General features: G+C 38.9%; 1 non-coding gene across 1 annotated transcript; it reads left to right on the top strand.

Moving 5' to 3' along the window:
• Window positions 1-11,310: 11,310 nt before the first annotated feature.
• On the top strand, window positions 11,311-11,381 carry Trnag-gcc. The gene has a single exon. It is a non-coding gene; the product is annotated as a tRNA-Gly (tRNA).
• Window positions 11,382-20,582: the final 9,201 nt, after the last annotated feature.

Here is a 20,582-nt window from a genome sequence, read left to right on the forward strand (position 1 = left end):
TACTACTAAAATCATGCATAGCCTACATTTAATACACAGAAGACCATACACGATATATAAAAATAGACATCTTTAAATAAGTAATTAAAAAACCATAGGTCAGACTGGAAGAGAAGAGCGGGGGCGGGGGGGGGGGGGTTCGATAAAGACCTGAGAGTATCCTAGAAATAACGAGCCCGCCACACTGCATAAGGGAAACATAGCCTAGTCCAATTTAAGAACTGAATGCTTCAGTGAGAAAATAATGTTTTGATTGCCAGAGTAAAACCAAACTAAAACCTAATTAAGCACAAAATACAGAGCTCTTGGGTAATTACTCTCTTGCAGACGGAAAATAAATTGCTTGTTAAAATGTTATTATGGTTTTAAGTTTCATCCAAATAAGTGGTTTAAATCCAAAAGGAAAGCGAGAATTAAAAGACAGAATCTCAGATTGGGTGGAGATGCGAATTATAGGATCCCACGAATTAAAAGTTGGGTCACTTTCATTAAACATTTCCCGTTGGGCGTGTATAGTTTGCTGTCACAAGATGGCGCCATGTCACAAGTCCTCGACACAAACCAAATTCAATGCCGTCAATCTCGGGACAATTATGGGGTGAAATAAGAACTTATCCAAATAACCCCGAGGGATTAATAACTTCGCCAATATGACGACTCTGCTTCCCCGGGCCACACACGGAGTAAGGCGGGCTAGCCTCCGCCACCCACATTGATGACGATGGTCGGATGAAAGGCGTCTATTTTGGGGCAGGGCTGGCCTGAACTTGAGGGTGAATTCGATTGAGGAGACTTGATGACTACAAAACCCCTCAGGGATGGGTCCTCAGATGCTAAATGCAAAGTGAAATTCCCAAGTGAGACAGACAGGGAGATTACTAACAAAACAAATTCTAAATTGTGTAAGGAATTATGCTCACCGTAAGTTTGCTTCTGTGCTTTTCTTAAAGGCATATCATTTGCTTTTCATGCATTTTGTTCGTTTCCAATAACACCCCACTCAAAATCCAAAGAAGAATGTTCAAAACCAGTTAAGGGGGTTACTATAAAACTTGGTAAAGTTGGGTCTTCTCAGTCTGTTTGGACCGTCAATCGAAACTACAGGGTGAGTAAAAAAAATAACGAAACCCAAATGGCCGCGAGGACCAATTTTTTCAATGAAGTTTTGACTGTTGCACTTTCAAAATCTAGGATATTAAAGCCCAGTCATTTAAGCTTTGTTTAAGTAATAGTACAAGAATCATTCAAATCACTCATGCACTTTTCAAGTTACGGAATTTTGAACACAAACACCGTTTTAAAGTTCTGTCCACGGATCACAAAAAAGGAAGTGTTCTTTCAGCATTACGAAAACAATTCTCATAGGGATGCACTTGAATTGTTTACATTTTGCTGAAAGAACACTTACCTTTTTGTGATCCGTGGAGAGAACTTTAACAACAGTGTATGTAATGAATAAAGAATAATGAAAGGTTTGCGGAAACACCATGTGCGAATAATTTCTCAACTAAGAGAATGGTTCTGAAAAGAACCAGAGGTATAAACTCGACGTTCCGGTCAGTATGCTCTGACCGTCTTCAGGACAGTGTACATGTATGTGTTCAAAACTCGGTAACTTGAAAACTACGAGAGTGGTTTGAATGATTCTTGCACTAAAAGAAAGCTCATTGATTGGGCTTTCATGTCCTAGATTTTGAAAGTGCTACAGGCAAAACTTCATTCACAAATTGGTCTCGCCATTTTTTTTTAAACTCACCCTGTGGGCTATGAAGTCGGGCGTACCACCGTACAATGTATTTAGGCCTAGAATCAGACTACAAGTTGCCTACAGTATAATTGCCGACGAAATATTGTTTTGTCACACAATCACTACACAAGCGCGATGGAAAGAAAGAAAATAAACCACAAGACAGATGATTGTGTAGTAAACTCGATATTACTGCATGTTTGGCGCAATTGAATGTAATAATAATGGCCCATTACGTACTTCGCAAGTGGCGACTGTTCTTGTTGTCAAAACAAACCACATCATTAAACAATGCATCCAGTGTCCGAGTCGTCTACTCGAGTCGTAAAACTATCAACAAAATACCGTCGAACTTATATGAACAACGACATGAATCATGTTTTTGCGTCGGTTATTTTATGAATTATGATGTTATCATTTATAGTTGAATGTTATGATTATTGGTTTATAGCATACTAACTATTATGGACTGTTATTCTTTAGACAAAATAATGGAAAGAAAAAAAACTGGAATAAAATATTTGAAGAAACATTCACCCTCAATCATTTCAAATTCCGTACTAATGCCCTTGATTCTTTTCTTTCAATATTTTTTTTAAGATCACGTTGTTGATGTGAAGTTTGATTTTTGTCAGATTTTTGTCAGTTTTTTTTTTCCCAGTGTGTTATGGAAAAAAAACATTCAAGATTTTGAGTAGCATAATACACATGAAGTTCCTCTTTCTGAAATAATGGACAATTTTCGCCAAGTGAGGGCGGGCTTACTTGACACCATTAATTTGACCGTGTTAGTAGATCGCACGGAGAAATGATCGAAGCAGGGTCGTGAATTTTCAACAAAGAAAACAGCTTGCCGTTTAATTGCAATTATTCTGACTGAACTGAGAATTAGTCAAATTCATTTAAGGTTGGTAAGTATAATTCGGAAAAGATGTTATCAACACTTGACGTTAGAGGTTTATATAAATCGATTTGTCTAAAGATATTCGAGTCACACATTAATCGTAAACTATATCTCGGACCGTCAACGCCAGAACTTTCAATTTTTAACTCACAACATTATATCCTAAAAACAATATTTAAACAGCTTGACAATATGAACCAGATAATTACAATCGATTGATCTTAATTATGAAGGATTCAGCGATGACGCACGCAAGCTGTCTTTTTGTGGTAAATTTCCGGGGAATGAATAAATTGCCGCAGTCGAACACATGTTGCCGCCGCCCATTGGCCGTTTTTGCGGTTAGAATCCAGGTACGCGCATTCTTAACCAATGACTTCATTCGTCAATGATTTTCTTATGAGTAATGCTTGCTAAACATGATGCTCATCGTGTTTCCACACACTGCAGGGTGTTGGTCATACATCAGGAATCTTCGGTTCTTTGCTTTGTCTTGTCCCCTATGACTGTTTCATCTTTTAGGATGTCATGTTTGTGGGGGTGGTCTTGTCAATTGAGGAGGAGGAGGGGTTTGCTTAAACCCTCTTGATATCTGAACAGGCACAGACAGTCAAAAAAATGAATCCTCTTCCCCTGCCATGTCTTTTACACAGGCTAGTCACCAACAGTCAGATCATATTTCGAGCAAGCACTAGATGTGACTAGTCAAATTCAGTCAACCACGGACCATTTGCACAGTCAACAGACCAAAGCAGACAAGATAGGTAGGCAAAGCTGGCTCATCAATCACCTATACAGTAAAAGCATAGCTGTATCACGTTACATGGGCAGTCACAGCCAGTCAATCCTGCTTTATGTAGGCTGGAAGCTCTTGTACTGTTTGAAAACAGTCACTTGATTGATTTTGACTGAAAGGAAAACTTGGCATAGAATGTTTGTTGGCATAGGAAGGGTTTTTAAGGCTAATGTGATGCGTCAGACAACTGGAAATTCAGAATAAAGTAACTCTTGTCCTGCTTTAGATAATGCCCTTTTTACAAGGACGTATTACAGTAGGCTTTTTACAGCACCATTTTGTGTATGGTTCTTTTGACACGATCGATTTTCACATTTGTGTCCGAGAAAGGTTTGATAAAACTATTGAAATGCTAAAGAAACGTTTCTAAGCTTTGAAACATAATTCAAGCTTTGAATCAGAAAAAAATGGGCATATGGCCTATGCTGGTTGTTAGTTGTTTTCCATACTTCTACAACCTTTCAAAAAAGTTGTTTTTCAGTAAAGAAGAGCCATGCATTGTCCTTTTCCCTAGAATTAAGCTCGAAATATATTGATTAAAATGTGCATTGAATCGACTGTTTGGGCATAGAAAATAAGTGCTGATGGTGGTACGGGTTCTGCAAATAATACGATCTCGTCAAAAGCAACATGTTACTATTTCTGTTCTCCCTGAACGCTGATTGAACTTTGTTTTCTTTGTTATCGAAGTTGGCGCGAACAAAAACGCAAAGATGTAAGGTCCAAAATTGGTGAGTTGTTTTTCAATAATACACCCTTCTGTTTCCCCAGGTGTGCGTGTAGCAACGGCGTAAACACGTAAACCGCAAGATCTGAGTAAACAGGGGGGAAAATATGATGTCATCAACTAAAATTAGTCATGATGAGAGATAATACCTGGGGCATACGCCTCTCTGATTGGTTGAGGCTGCTCACGTGGTGTAACAAAGAAAAGCGTCCCAGGTACATGTACATGTATATCGAAGCGGCCTATGTCATGCATTACTTATTTAGTTGACTATGGTCAACCCCTCCCCCAATCATCTTTTGAATTATAAGAGTAGAAAAAAGTACCCATCCAGAAATAGACGATTGAGTTGTTTGGATGGAAATAAACTTTGTGTAAGGCGTGAGTTAACTGAGGTTTTACACAATCACTAGGCCTACACCACTTAAAATATAATACACGATTGTACCTTTTATTGTTCATAAGATGGAATTATTCTAAACGACGTTTTATTGTGTTAGACTTTGTCGCCCTCGTATTGAGTTAAACGGTCAACCGCATTAAAGGGAAGATACAGCATTTGCAAACATCAAAAAATGAAATGATCAAATTATCACGAAATATCTTACTGGATTGATAGGGAATGACAGTTTAAAGCATCCTGTAAAGTTGTGGCGCCTGGTGTGCTGACATTTATAAGAAAAACTGTATTTTTTTTCTTCAAAAGTGCTCCTAATTTTTCATATTTAGTTCGTCTGCATTTTCTTTGCAATTAATTACACACAGTGTCTGCTGTGAAGACTACAAGCCTGCTAGACTGAGTCTATGATCTTACAATTCCCCAAAGTCTATAAATTGCTCCGTTTCATCTTAAGTGGGGGCAGGGAACCAGACTACAAGAATATGATTGGTTTTCTTGGTTTTTCCAGCATATACGAACCCAAAACGTGAAACAAGTCAGTGTAACAATATTTGCTATAACACTAATCCTCCAAATCCATTTATTTCTGAAAATTGCAGCAAAAGCAAATGTTGTACATTCCCTTTAACTTTAGCCTTGCTTTCAACGACTTACTATTAGTTACAAATCAGCGTGCTAGATTGCTTTTTCGATATTCATTATAAGAGTAATTTACAAGGTGAAATTGACATTTAATTCGAACGCCCAAATACCATTCACTGTTTAAAAATACATGTACTACCAACAGAAGACGATTGCGAGCAACGGTGCCTTTGCTCCAACACTTTGTTTTCGAGCCTTGAAATTTACATTACATTGTTACAAACTGTTTGAAAATTCTAAACGAAGTTTAAAAAGTTAACCGCTTTAAAGATAACCGACGCGTGTCAAGTTCGTTTGGACCACCTTTAGACCCGACATCACAATGATGTTGAAAAATCTGACGGGTAGATCTCCCAACTCATGTTTCCAACCGAATGAATACCGCGGTTCCGAGTGTGGTTTTTATCAGACATCTTGTAAACATCAAGAAAATACGGCGGCACTTGAAGAATTGAAAACATAGCGGCACATGATAAAGAGAGAGCTGGGTTTCTTCGGTGGAGGGTGCGGCGGTGCGGCCGACTCAAATGTCGGCGGCGAGCTTTCAAGGTTTTCCCGGGTGTCAAGCGGTTGTTTGTTCAAGTGGTCCCCTTGCACGTGGGACCTCATACCGCTGGTAAAATACATCTTTATCGTGGCCTCCTTGAAAAGTGCCGATAATTATAAAGCCGATATATCAAAGCTTTAATTATATTTTGAAATGTGGAATGTCGCAACCTTTTTCAAATTCACTCTTAATGCACTTACAGGAGACTTAGATTGGTTTACCTATTTGGGGGCGGGGCTTACGGTGGGGGCTGTATGACTGATACTTTCAAGTGTGAAACTTTCAAGAAGAGATATTTTTCTAAGGGTTTACAAAGTCAAGTTCCAGAAGTGGCAGATAATGTGATGTGATTGTGCCTTTGGTGATACAAGCATGGAATTTGGCACACAGAGTATGTAACGGGCCATCGCAGATTTGTCCTTTGAAAAAAAATATAGGTAGAATAACAAGCAATGGCAGCCATTTTGAAAATTTGGAAAATTGCTTGTTTTTCTACCTATATATTTTCAAAGGAAAACTATATAGCCAAAGTGCCAAATGCCCATGATGCTTATATCATCAAAGGCACAATTCCCCCAAATATTTCCCATATCTGCCCCACTATCGCACACACTCATTTCCTCCAACCACACGACAAATTAATGTACAACCATTCACTGAATTTTTAGTCATCTTAGCTTGCACTATAACTTCCTAAACGAATGTAGCAAATGCAGTTTCTATACCAACGATATCTTTCTGTGCGTTGCAATGGTGACTGCTCTATGTTCCGACACCCCTATGTTCCGACAACCTAGATTGTGTTACTCCCGTTTAGGGTTAGGGTTAGGCTTAGGAATAGGAATATGTGCAGTCGGAACATAAGGGTGTCGGAACATAGAGGTGTAACCCGTTGCAATAATTGCTGCAAACTGTTTTTATACCAGGAAGAATAAAGGAGGAAGGAGGAACAAAGGACAGTCAACTCTCACAGTGTACTTTTCCTTTAAAAAGGAAGGACCAGACGTGGAATTTGGGATGCGGTATTCACGGTCCAGGATGTTTCACGAGAAATTTATGTATTTTGGGACGACGTCTGGCCGGCGGGGGACGCTCTAATGGTGCACCACAAAAGTGCAGGCTGCTTAAAAAGTGTCAAATTGTCAAACAAAGTTCAAGTTGGTTTCTGGTGACTTCATGACTGCTGTACCCTGCAGAGATATGTTCAGTTAATTACGGTCTTTCCTGATGATCGACTTGGCCTATGATAATAATTCCTCATAATGTAACACTTTGACTTTGCGGTTTGAAGGATAAGGGTTACTATGTACAATTAAAATAAACATCATGCAGACATTGAAAAACAAGATTTCAAACAATGCTTCCGCTTTCGTGAGCCTCAGAAGAACTTTCATGAGTCATTTTCCCTTTCTATAAGTCCATGGTTAGTGTCGGAAAGCACATTGTTTAATAAAATAACACTGTTCGGTGCGTCAATTTCAAGTTACGTTTTTTTCGTGAACTATAACATTTCAATGGCATAGTTCATCTAATAGCTGTCACTTAGGGTTAACGAAGTTTAGTGTTAGTATATATGAGGGGAAAATTATTGCTGAAAGGGCGTGACGGGCTTTATGGTGGTGGTGATGGGGAGTTGACTCTTATTGAAATCCTCGTTTTTAAGCAGGAGCTTCTATACATGCCACCTGGTGGTCGGTCGGTTGGATGGTCTGTCTGTCTGTGTGTCCCCGGAAAACTGAACAAAAGTATGGTGTTCCATATGTGTCATCGGCGTCGCATTTTTTCAGCTCTGGCAGGGATCATTTTCATCGATTTCATTGCAAGACCTTCATGCAAGTCTTCTTGCAACACACAGCCAGAGCTTATTGTGCACTCGCACTTGTTAAGTAGGTCGGGGTTGAGGCTTTCTCAGACCTATTTTCAACGTTGTAAACTGATACATGTATATAATGCAGTTCTTTCTTTAATTTTTATCATGCAGTTAAAAATAATTTTATATAGGCCTACGGGATAAAATCATAAAACAAATTTCATAAAAAGCCATAAAAACTGTAAAATCCCAATATAAATATCATAATCACATAAAAACCAGTTCATGTGCATATAGCTTTATTTATGTACAATTTCTGAAATACTTAATACTTAAGTACTCAATGTACTTTTCCTTATGACTTTAACTTTACTTAACATTATTGATTAATTTGTAATGTATGCAGGCCCCAATGAAAACCAGTTTCTTAACTGTTTGGGTATACCCTGGGTAAAGAAATGGAATAAGTAAAAAAATAAAATCAACATAACAAAAATCCACACCCCTAATTTACTTAAAATTCACAATTATTTTATACTTATAAAGGCGATTAAAAATAATCAAACAGTTTCATCTTTTTATAATTTTTACCACATTATTTCGAGGGGAAACCAAAATGCACATCAACATTAACCGGACCAAAAAGCATCTCAAATTTGAACGTGTTATTACAAGGGATGCGCCACATGTAGATCAACACCACTTACAAAAACGTATATATGACTGAGAGAAAAATATATAATAAAACTATTACCGTCAACATCAACGAGCATATCTCATGCAGGGGACTGTCATAACTAAATAAAACTTCACAAAGAGTATTTATATTGTTGGTTTGTGAAGCGTCGGAACTTCTTTTCAAGCTCTCCTCAGAGGTTGAGCTGAGTGTGTAAAGGCGATGATTGACAACATAGCGGCGTTCCTTGTGATCTAGCGGTGCATGAAAGACACCGCCGTGACCCCGTACGGAGTGCCGATAACCCCTAAACGGTTCCACACGGCGGGGAGACTTTGATGTCGGCCCGCGCCGAACCTGCCACAACACCCGTGAACACAAACACTGTTCGGTTGAACCAACGCTTAATTGGGATAGCATTGTGTCAGAATAAATGTCTTGTAAGGGGTGCATACCTATGTTGAATCACTGAATGTTCCCCAATACCGACGTTCCCCGAAATCCTTGCCATATAGCCCTAACCCTTACCCTAACCCTAATCTAAGAAATTCGGGGAACATCGGTATTGGGGAAAAATGTTTTAGTTCATTTATTCCCCCCCCCCCCCCCCCAAATTTGCTTTATTCTCGAGTTGGCCATATTGAATTGAAGCGAGGTAAAATCTTCATTTTGGAACTTGCGAATAGAAAGCAATGAAATAAAGTTCATTACAAATTAATACCAGTCTGCTCTGATGAATAATTAAATAAAAAATTGAATGTCCTGGAATGCATAAATAGTCTGGCACCACCCCATTCAAATTACAATTTATAAAATACATTCAGGGAACACGATCAAAAATGGCTTCCTCGTGAATAAGGTCTATTATATACGTTCTGAAAGACGTATGCATTTTCAGCAAGATCACAAAGACCACTGTAGTTTTCCACTGTTTAAGTCGATGACTGGATCAAGACAGTAATGTTTTCAACAAAGATCGCATCGTTTGATTCTGTTTTAAAATATTTGGAGGATTTATTGCCATTTTATAATCTTTATCATGCTTGTTTTATCCACACTTGAAATGCAGTTTACCTTTACCTGCTATTAATTTACCGTGGTTTATATCACACTTGAACCAGTTCCACTGCCATAACCACTGATTTCTCTCAAAGCAAAATATTGAATGATCAAATAGAATGCATGCAGCTGATGTTAAAAATGCATCAGAAAAAGTTGAATCCTTGACACAGATTAAACACGTGTGTGTGTTCACCCGGCTTGCTTTCACTCTCGGTGTCGGGTTCTCGCGAACTCTCGCTCCCCGCGTGACCTTGCTTCCGCTGCAGACGACCTACAAGCTACAACCGGCGTTGCCATGCGCAACGGACAGTAAATACGAACCCTTGACTCCGGGGGCGAGGTCCGCCACCCACCCACGGCACAGATCGTCTTAACCTTGTCAGGAACACTTGCGCAAGTGGTGATAAATGGACTTAGTTTTGCCGGTTTCAGAGAACTTCTCCATCACGGTAATTTTCTCAACATTTGGAAGCGATGGAGGACAGTTTCCCACCATTTTTCACTTCAAAATGATTCGTTTTTAAAAAAATGGTGTCTTTGTGACTTTCATTGTCAAGAAATTGTGGTTGTACTCCACAGACGTGTGAGTGATAAAATTAATAAAAAATCCCTCGTTTCATTTTTTTGGTTTTACTTTATACATGTTTTCTCTCCAAAACCCGGGTTATTGGTCCTATTACAGACCATATACTAGGGAACATTAAAAAAACAACACCAGAGTAAAAAGGATAAACAACAATACAAATGGAACATTATAAAACAGATACACCTACACATTAGACCTACAGTTTAGTTGTGTTAAAAACTGACCAAAAGCAATCGCCACCCCAAAACAAGAAAGAATTTGAAACCATTTCACTCAGTGAATGAACACAAGTCATGCTCACGTACTTTCTATAGCGCCCAGATCTACGCCATTGACAACTGCACGAGATCTCAAATTTTCAAGTGTACTCGCCCTATTAAATGAACAAGTTTTACCGGATGTTTTTGCCAATTTTTGTCAGGGTTCTTGCGAGGACGCGGAAGGATTCTTTTGTTGCTGTATTGTGGTAGGATTACCCCCCATCTTCCGGCAGTAGAGGACTATCAGGAAAGGCACGAACGGTTATTAAAACATCGAAATTGCGCCGGCCTCAAATTTCTTATGATCAGTTTCCCTGTTGAGTGTCCAGTTAATATGTACTTTTGTGGCAGTTATGCGTACTTCCTGAACTTGTGTCACGCAACACTACTAGGCAAATCGAGGCTTTTTATATGTTAGACAGAGTACTTTTAAGTCCGACAAATTCAAGCCTGGGAAAAAAATGCAATCTCTTCTCTCGTATGTTCAATTTGTAACTCACTACGTGCTGTGGAGCCCCTAAAATAAGTTTTATCTGTGTGTAAACCCCATATGATTATTTTCTCTCTCTATTTGCGGGCCAACTTGATAACATAACATTTCTGAGAAAATTAACTTATGAAAATTGAACAAACAGACTGTGCGACGCTATATGCCCGATTATTTTTCTGAACCTTAACCCGGAACTGTCAACAGGTGGCGCCCTACGGACGAACCGGAAACTCCAACGCGCTAGTGAACGTACGGTGCACGGAGGGTTTATTTTGCCCTTTGCACGCGAGGCTTTCCACGAAAGATTTCAAAGCATTTCCAGTAAAGGATTAAAGAACTAAAGGCCCTTTCAGGTTAGCTTTGTTGTTGTTGACACATGCTTTTCTATTTTGCAAAAATTGCACCTCAACTTCTGCAACGGTTTTGGCAGACGAAAGATGCAGCTTGCATGCAGTTGCATCCAACACCGTTGAATACTTGAAAAATGCATTTTTACAGACGATGCATGTAAAAAATGTATAGCAGGCCTGTTAGTCTGTTATCAGAAATGTGTAAGATAAAAACGGAATAATATGGATTAATAATGTACTTCTCCATTCGTAGACGTTTGTAATGAAAGGGTATTATGGTTATATATTTTAAAATCTTCAAGGTAAGTAAGAAGCATCGGTGGTTCAGTGGTAGAATTCTCGCCTGCCACGCGGGAGACCCGGGTTCAATTCCCGGCCGATGCAAGTGTTTTTGTTTCATATCATGATTTTCGTTTTTTTTTTCTTTTCTTCGAGGAGATATGAATATCATTTAATTCAACCGTACTTTTTCCCTCTTTTCCTCTTTTTGTTTTCTCCTTTTCCCATTTTTCCTTCTTTTTCCAATTTTTTCCCTTTTTCCAATTTTTATGCTCTCCATTATGTATTTGCAATTTTAATGTTAAAATCATGTTTCATTGTAATTATTACTCCTACTGGGACCCATGGGAGATCAGTTCTGATAAAAGGACTCAATGGGCCACCCAGTATAAAGAAGAAATAAATAAAATAAAATAAAATAAATTACCTATTTTTCCTCTTTTTCCACTTTTTCTTTTTTTCACAAACGACTATTGGCTTTATCCACGAGTCAGCCATATTAAATTGAAAGCGAGGTAACATCTTCATTTTTGGAACTTGCGAGTAGAAATGAAAGCAATGAAATAAAAGTTCATTACAAATTAATACCAATCTGCTCTGCTGAATAATTAAATAATTAATTAAATAATAACTTAGTCTGGTGATATTGTCACACTGCAATGTCGCACAAGCACGTGTGTGATGGAACAAATACACGATATGTTGTGCATTTTTTTAAATTAGCGCGATAAGTCACACGACTTTGTTGCGTAAATGTAAACGCGCCCATCGATTTGTGTGTATGCATAAAAACGGGCGACATTATCGCGCGACAAAAGGATGTGAAATTAAGGGAACACGACCAAAAATGGCTTGTTCGTGAATAAAGTCTATGCAACAGTATTGTAAATCTTTTCTTTATTCATTGATACTCAAGCTTGATAAATTCCCATATCCAAACAATTGCGGGTCATTTTTACACATATTCTACTATTTTTCTAAAATTTTGTCAATAAATCTAAAATATTAGTGTTTTTTTTCCACAAAAACTTGATTTTAGACATCCCTTTCCGTTGACAGGTTTTTGTTTGTGTTTGAGTGATCCTTCATAAAAGCACTATTGTTAACCGATGCCAAATAGGAAAAAAAAGTTTCATATCCTGTTTTTCCAACATTAAATAACCCTGGGCCCGCTGTAAATTAATACGGTCCAAACTGTAGTATACTGTACTATGGTGCACAAAAGTTTCACACAAAGGCCATATGGCAATGAACGCTGATTTAAAAGAAGTGATCGAAAGTTGTTTAATTGGGTTGTGTCATCTAAAATTCGGCATCACGTAGATTCGATGGTTTCCATGTTTAATTTGGATCCAGGTTAATGAAACATTTGGATCCAGGTTAATGAAACCGCTATGCAGGCAATATATCTGGACATATTTCCATGTTTAGTACAAGTCAGAACCAGTTTATTATGTGCCTTGTAAAGTTGTATGAAAACTTGGCTTGAGACATTTTTTTTTGTAGATTACTTTTTATCAATGGTTTTAGCGCATATTTGTTACCTGTCTGCACAAAATAAGCTTAAAGTCGGACTTTTTAAGAATTGAGATATTTATATACATTGTACAGTCGAACACCTTTATAACAAGGTCCTTGGGACTTTATGAATTACCTTGTTATAACAGGTACCTTGTATTAACAGTAATGAAAAACAAAGAAAAACAAAGACTTGGGACCTAAAATGTTGCTTGTTATAAGCAGGATCTTGTATTAATAACAGTGCTCTTCTTATCAGGGTTCGACAGTATCTCGATTCTGCAGAACAAGACCTTTCCAATAGTATACAACATTAATGGGTACTGAGTTCGGCTACGGAAATATGAACCACCGTACCAACTTACTTGAAGTGGTAAAACCGATTCTTGAGAAAATGACATTTACAAATCTTGCAGTTGTGTTACAGTGTATGAATCGTCAACTCATCAAAGGTGATGAAACAGCTTTTAAAGATGTTTGACAGAACAAAAACAAAAATGGAGAAAGGTAGCACAGGACTTACAGATCAACTTTCACCAAATCAAAAAATCTTCATTTTCATCATGTATGTGTAACTGATTCAAACAAAATGTGGACTATTTGGTAAATTGGGGGAACTATTTGAAAAAAAAGTCAGGTTTTTTTTTACAATGATGAGCCGACCATCGTTGGAAATTGAGACAAACATTCTACTTTTCTTGAAAATGACAGCACACCTGGTGCCATGATTTCACAGGATGCTTGAGATTATTATTTACTTACAGTCGAGTAAGGTATTTCATAATAATTTGGTAGTTTTGTATTTTGATGTTTGCAAAATGTATATTACCTTTAAGGAATGCATCAGAATTATAAAATCATATGTCAGATGTATTTATAACAGGGACAGGAAAAAAGTGAACCCCAGATTGTAGAATGAACCATTGATACAAAAAAATGCACATACACTCATTGGTTGCGGTTTGGGCCTTACAAAATGTACTGCTGAACTAAAAAGAATCTCTATTTTGGGCCATACTGAGCTATATGGATTTATAATTGTCACATATGAAAAATAACTGTGAGTTTTCTGCTAACTTTACTTGGTCCGATCCGGGGGACCATTGTTGTCAAGAGCCGGTCTGCTTTTCTTACCCCCTGGAGCCGAATTAAAATGAAATGGGATATGATTGTGCACCATGCTATATTTACCAGGGGTCAATTTTATGCGGTAGGGGCACCCCTGGAATATGCAAATTAAGCATGCATGTTTGAGTATAATATCGCCCTGAATGGCCAGTCTGTTTACACCATGCATAATTCATGAACTTCAAACCACAGCGCCTGTTTATTTCTGCAAAAAGCCGACCCCCAGAAATCTTGTTTTTTTTTCACCTAGCAATCGCTCTTAAAACCCAAGATGTTTTTTCCCGTTTGCCTTGAAAAAAAAAAAGACCCCTTCTATCACATCGCCAAAGCTAGAATTTGTCAGAAGGGGGGGGGGGGGAAGTAAAAATCCAGGCACCAACTCAAAGCACTCTTCCGATAAAGTTCATGATTTGTGTGTAAAATGATACCGGCTCTCTCGATGTTGTTTGTGTCACTTTTGAATATTCGGTGGTTTCGCTAACTACTGAATAGTTTCTTTTTCAACAACTCATGAACTGATATCCACGGAGCTTATTTTGTATTTATGAAATCAACGGTAGAATAGTCCCTCCCACTCCCCTTTGAAACAAATTAAATAGCTATTTCGGCGTAGATGTCATTGTCAAGTTGCTTGTTGACAACATGGAATAAAAAAAAAACAAGGGGCCTTATTGATGAAACAGAGATCCTTCAGGATGAGATACGAGAACTGTGTGATTCACATTCTATCCTGCATTGCATTTAGCATGTCATTGACCTGTTGTACTTTGCTTCGTGCATTAACCGAGTAATTCATAACAGGACAGTGACGCGTACAACAGGCAAATGTGGCATTAACCTAGATTGATATCTCATGTCAAGCTATATTACTTATTTCAACACCCTTTGTGTATTTTTCCTTTCAACCAGTGAAACGAGGTGATTATTCGTTGTATTTGTAATACCTGTTGATTGTTGTTTTGTCCAGTTTCGACATTCTGGGATTTAGTTATTGTTTCGAAATTTACCCTAGATTTGTATTATGTGATGTCAGGCTTATTACTTGGTTTCCCACTTTGTGTATTTTTCCTTTCAACGAGTGAAATGAGGTGATGCCTGCTGTTTTTGTCTTGTCCGGTTTCATTCTGGGATTTAGTTATTGTTTCGAAATTTGTCCTAGATTTGTATTGTGTGATGTCAGGCTTATCACTTGTTTCCCCACTTTGTGTATTTTTCCTTTCAACTAGTGAAATGAGGTGATGCCTGCTGTTTATGTCTTGTCCGGTTTCATTCTGGGATTTAGTTATTGTTTCGAAATGTGTCTACTTAAACTCTTTTTATAGTTTCAAATTCAGTGGTTAAGTGCTTTGTTTTGAAACATCGAGGTTAATTGAGATACAAATTCTTGCTATATATGAATTCTTGCTATATCCTCAGTCCACCTAAAACGACGAGGATATATTTTGACGCACTCGCATTCAATTTGCGTTGGACAGCGCGTGCGCGTTGCAAGCGTTATCTGCGTCAATTATGATGACTAGTAATAGGTTCTTGAAAGAATGTAGGCCTATTATATTAGAAATTGAAAGAAATACATAATATTGTTGGAAGTAATATCACAAGTCATCATTGGTGTGATTATTCGTTGTGAAATTTCGAATCATTTCAGCCGTCTTTATAAATCAAGAAGTATAACTTCCCAGTTCAAGCAAAACCAACAGTCACTTACCTTTAATCTGAGGAGATCTGGGGCCAATTTCATGGCGCTGCTAAGCACAAAAATTTGCTTAGCACAAAAAAGTCTGGTTTATAAAAGTAGGTTACCATGCAGCCAAAACTCCATGTGATTTTCATGCTAAGCAAACAACAGCTGAATACTGATCACGAGCAATATACATCACGTGGAGTTTTGGCTGGTTACCTGCTTTTATAAGCCAGACTATTTTTGTGCTAAGCAAATTTTTGTGCTAAGCAGCGCCGTGAAATTGGGCCCTGATCCAGACTTTTTTCCCATCATTTTATTTTGTGTGTGCGTAAAATCACTCACAATGTCATTCAATTGCCCAAGGCCCCTTAGGTAGGTTTCCCGTACGTACACACGATTTTTTTTACACACTGTCTTTTTTCAAGTCTGTGAATTAAAAACTGACTTTTTAATTCCGTTTGACAGGATGATTGACATGCGTCGGCTCCGGAGTAAGGACTGTAGCAGATTTACTCGAAGGTCAAGGGGTGAGTGAAACCATGATTTTTCCATTGTTAAAGGTACAGTCCATCATTTCTAATTTGTGCATTTTGTTCATTTGAAGCAACACAAAAAATTAATGCTTAAGACCTAAAGAGGTCGCTAAACAACTAACCGGATGAAGTTCCAGCTAAGCTTCAGCTGTATATTTCGAGAAAAACAACATTCTAGGATCTTGATTTCAAATCAAAGGTTGCTGAATCATGTTTTGAATTGGGCCTGAATTCTGCGTCCGAGACACGTTCTCACTGAGCCGATTGCTGCTACACGATGTCGCGTACTGATATCCGACAAATTATAGCAACCGCGCGCGCGTGTGCGTCGTGCCAATGCTTGCGCGCGTTTCGCCGAATGACAAAACGAACTACTAATTTGAATTTCCTACGGTGCTTCTTAAGAAGCACCGTTGGAAAAGCCTTCTGTTGTAGATTTTTTTAAAATGACAGCTTGCCAGAAAGAATAATTTCACAGGGAGTACGGTCCCCTTACTATCTTTCAACCAAGTATGTTTTTTCAACAATAATTACGCCAGTTACTTTTTGGATAGCTGCAAATGATGGACTCTGGCTTTAAAGGTTGTGCACAACTACCTCTTGTAGTTGTGATGAAGGCTTGTATCCTCTTTGTACCAATCTCACTTTATGACTGACTGGCCCACTCAAGGACTGGCTTGTGAGTCGCGCAGTGCTATTGTATAGTTTTACTCCATAACGAATAGGCTGTATCCGGCCCATTGTGTAGACCAGATGCATGAAAAGACTTGCAGTGAATAGCCATTCTGAATCAATTGAATACAATTGTGTGCACTCTGGGACCAGCTTTACTGAGCTAACCATGTTTTGTTATGAACCCTTTAAAGGCATGTACTTTTGCTTTTCATGCATTTTGTTCGTGATGATAACACTACTCCAAATCCAAAGAAGAATGTTCAAAACCTAACCTGTTGAAGTTTCAGCTCAGCGGATATGACATACTTTTCGAGAAAAACGGTGAGAAACCATGCACAACCTTGTGATCACGAAACACGATTTCGTCAGTGGAACTCTTTATCCCAAAAATCAGTCAATCAACTGACTGATCGCTGGAAATCACCTCCATTTCTTGATTTTTTTCCCTAAATGACAGCAAGCTAGACAGAATAATTTCACGGGGTCATGTATACCAGTAAGATCTTTAATCTTAGTAAACTTTTTTTTTTTTTAACTTAAATCGGTAGGTAACGTTTTGGGATAAATTCAAATGTCCTATTTATCATGCCTTTAAGATTGCTCTGAACTACCCAGCAGTGTCACTTATAATTGAACTTGTTGGGGCGTCGAGGCATCCCGTTGAGCTACCTGCCAATTTCTGCGTACCTGTTTACCGAGCCGAGTCACGTCATTGGTAGGCAATGCCTACTCCACCTGATGCCGTGTGTCAAGGTCGATTACCTGCTGTCAGGAAATGTTGAAATGACGTTTGATTGACCGCCAGGCGGAGTTGATTCCAAGACCTTCGATTTCGCGGTTTCGTCTCATTTTTTGTTATCAAAGTTTGATTCAGTCCTCTACCGCATTCGATTCTTAGTGCTTTGTTGTACTCGATACCTAGCTCTGATGAGAATCGATTCTACCGTACTTTCTGTTCGATTCCTGACTAGATTGATCAAGAAAAGTAGGACCAGCGCTCAAAAATGAATCGCGTTGAATATCAGATAATGACGTCTTGGACCCAGTCTGTGTGGTAATATCATAGAGCATGCACCATACTGAGTCTTTTCAAGTCCCACGCGTTTTAAAGTACTTGAAAACTTAGTATGGCGCATGCGTAGTTGCATGTAATCTCAGATTTCCAATTAAGAAATTTATGAATTTATATTAAAACGATTATACATGTATATTGATTGACCTTCATAAAAAGTTCCACCTTACATTGCAAAGTTCCACCTTACATTGCAAAGTTGAGAGACTTTGAAGTCATTTCTCCTCTTAACTTGTTAACGACAACAGGTTCAAACTTTCCTTAAAGATAACGCTACAACTTTGAAGAAGAATCTCATGGCAACCGACTTTATTGTGCAAACATTTTGAACAGTGGTGTGTAAATCAACTTGCACACAATCCCATACATTTATGATTCATCGTTGTGATACATGACACCGCGGTTATATACCGCTCTCTTGTAAGATATAAACATGTTGGCATTGAGCAACGATGAACCTTTGATCTTATATCAGCTGTTGTGCGATCTTGCGGGGGAAAGGACCGAACATGAAAGGCCAATCTCCGGTCATGATCGTACCTCGGTCTTCTGAGAGACATTAAAAAAAATCAGCTCCGTATATCACGTAAGCTGAGTCATTTTTTGAAAACATGTTGGAGTAATGTTGGAATGATGTAACCAGACATCGGGGCTCCTCCCTTTGTACGTGCTGCTTCCTTTGGTGAACTGAAACTTATTAAAATCAAGTTGGTGCAAACTCTGGTCTTGGGTTTTCTGAATTCCAAAGTCACGCGCAAAATTCTATTGAAATGATTCAGAATGACGACTCACTGGAAGTTTTTGCATGCATCTGGTCTACTACACAATTGGCAGGTTTAGCCCAGTCATTGGCGTTACGGGGTAATCCTATACAATAACACTGCCCGGCTCTCTTCACCAGTCTGTACAAGTCTTAGTCATAAGTGACAGTTAGTGAGAGTCAGACAACCAGATAGGTGCAACACTAGGCTGGCTCTCTATAGCTCTTGGACCAGCAAAAAGTAATTCCGACACAAAAAACAAATTGCTGAAAATTCCCAGAATAGTAAACTTCACTTAACCACTCAAAATGGTCCCTTGCTATAGAGACTAATAAAGGCCTTTCCACACTAAACAAATCTCGGGGTTGAGGTGGGGATGAGGCGCAAGGTTGAAAACATGCAGCGTTTCACACTTGAACATTTGCAACCCTGCGTTAACCCTGCGTCAAACCTGAGATTGATTTCGCCCCGGGTTGAACTCAACCCTGCTCCAGACCAGGGTTGAGATTTTCAACCCGGGTTGATATTCTCGCCAGGGTTCAAAATAGTAGTAACCGAGCGAAAAAAGCTCGGTTTGCACGAAACAAGTGTGAAACGATGCGGGATTGAACGCCGTGTTGAAAAAAAAAATCCCCAACCGGGGGCGGCACCGGGTTCGTCTAGGTTGGTTTGAGTTCAACCCGGGTTGAGAGGCTCTAGTGTGAAGAGACACAAACGTCACAGGTATTACAACTAGAGAGAAACCCGCGCCACAATAACACAAACCGGTAAACAGTTCTCTTGTGACACGCGATTTCCATCCGCACTATACTGGTTGACGCCTCCAGACCAAACCAAGGCTCGCTGTAACAGATTGGTAGAATAACCTTGCCCGTGTCGAGTTCCTGGAATTCCCAGGGTCGGTGTTTTGGCACTGCTCAGGGGCCTGGTTTCTGACACCTGTCGTTCCTAGCTCGTTGGCTATACGCCTTGCGCCTTCCCCGCTGATCGACAACAGCTTGGCAAATTGTCAAAGAACGTGCGATCGACAAGCGAAGCGAACCATCCGCGGATAACCTTGCGTGTTTTATTATACACGGTGATAAATTTCTCTCGGCTCGATTAATGATTTCAGCTTACCACTAGGTGAAATCAATCCCAAGTACATAACCTTGGTTTTTCAAACAAGCCAAATCGATTTTGATATTCATGCAACGGGCTTTTGTGTGCTCAAATGATAATTTATAGAGGATAAAAATGAGCTGTTATGTGATATACCGGGGTGATATGGATGCACGCCAAGTGCGATGCTAACTTAAATTCAATGTCAAGTTGAATTATACGAACTTATAGGTGAAATTGTCCCCTGAAATTATATCCTGCCGCTATACTCGTCCGCGCGCACTCTTCAGTGGGTAAAAACGTGCCAAAATTTGACAACTTGTTTTTTTACGCGCCAATAAATAACGGGTGTTTATGTACGCGCAAATATACACGCAGCCTGTGCAAATAAATAATTTCCAAACAGAACTCAGATATATTTGGTGATGGTGTATTGAAGACGTCACGGCTGTAGAACCTCATATGGTAGTGATGTGGAAATACGATAGGCGTTTGGTGTTTGTATAAAGTCCCGTAATTTGTAAAGCTCTTAATTTATTTGAAGGCTGGTTACTGTTCTGCTCTTGTCATTAAACACTGGGATTGATAAGGTTGTCAGTAGTGTTTATTACAGTTTTGAAGATTTGTGTTCGAGTACTAAGCTCCCCTACCGTCCTTGGGTGCTAAGGCTCGAGTGTCAGTATTGTAGTAAATCAGTGGCTTTTTAGTGGTGGGGTTGGTGCATGTATTACCACTGAACTGCCTTAAATCTCGTAAAAACTCATCAAATCACACTGGTGCACAGGTGTAAGGTTTCTTAAAGTGTCGTATACGAAGCAAACCCTTAGTGCATGA

Source organism: Patiria miniata, unplaced genomic scaffold, assembly GCF_015706575.1.
Source record: "Patiria miniata isolate m_02_andy unplaced genomic scaffold, ASM1570657v1 HiC_scaffold_13, whole genome shotgun sequence".
Lineage (NCBI taxonomy): Eukaryota > Metazoa > Echinodermata > Asteroidea > Valvatida > Asterinidae > Patiria > Patiria miniata.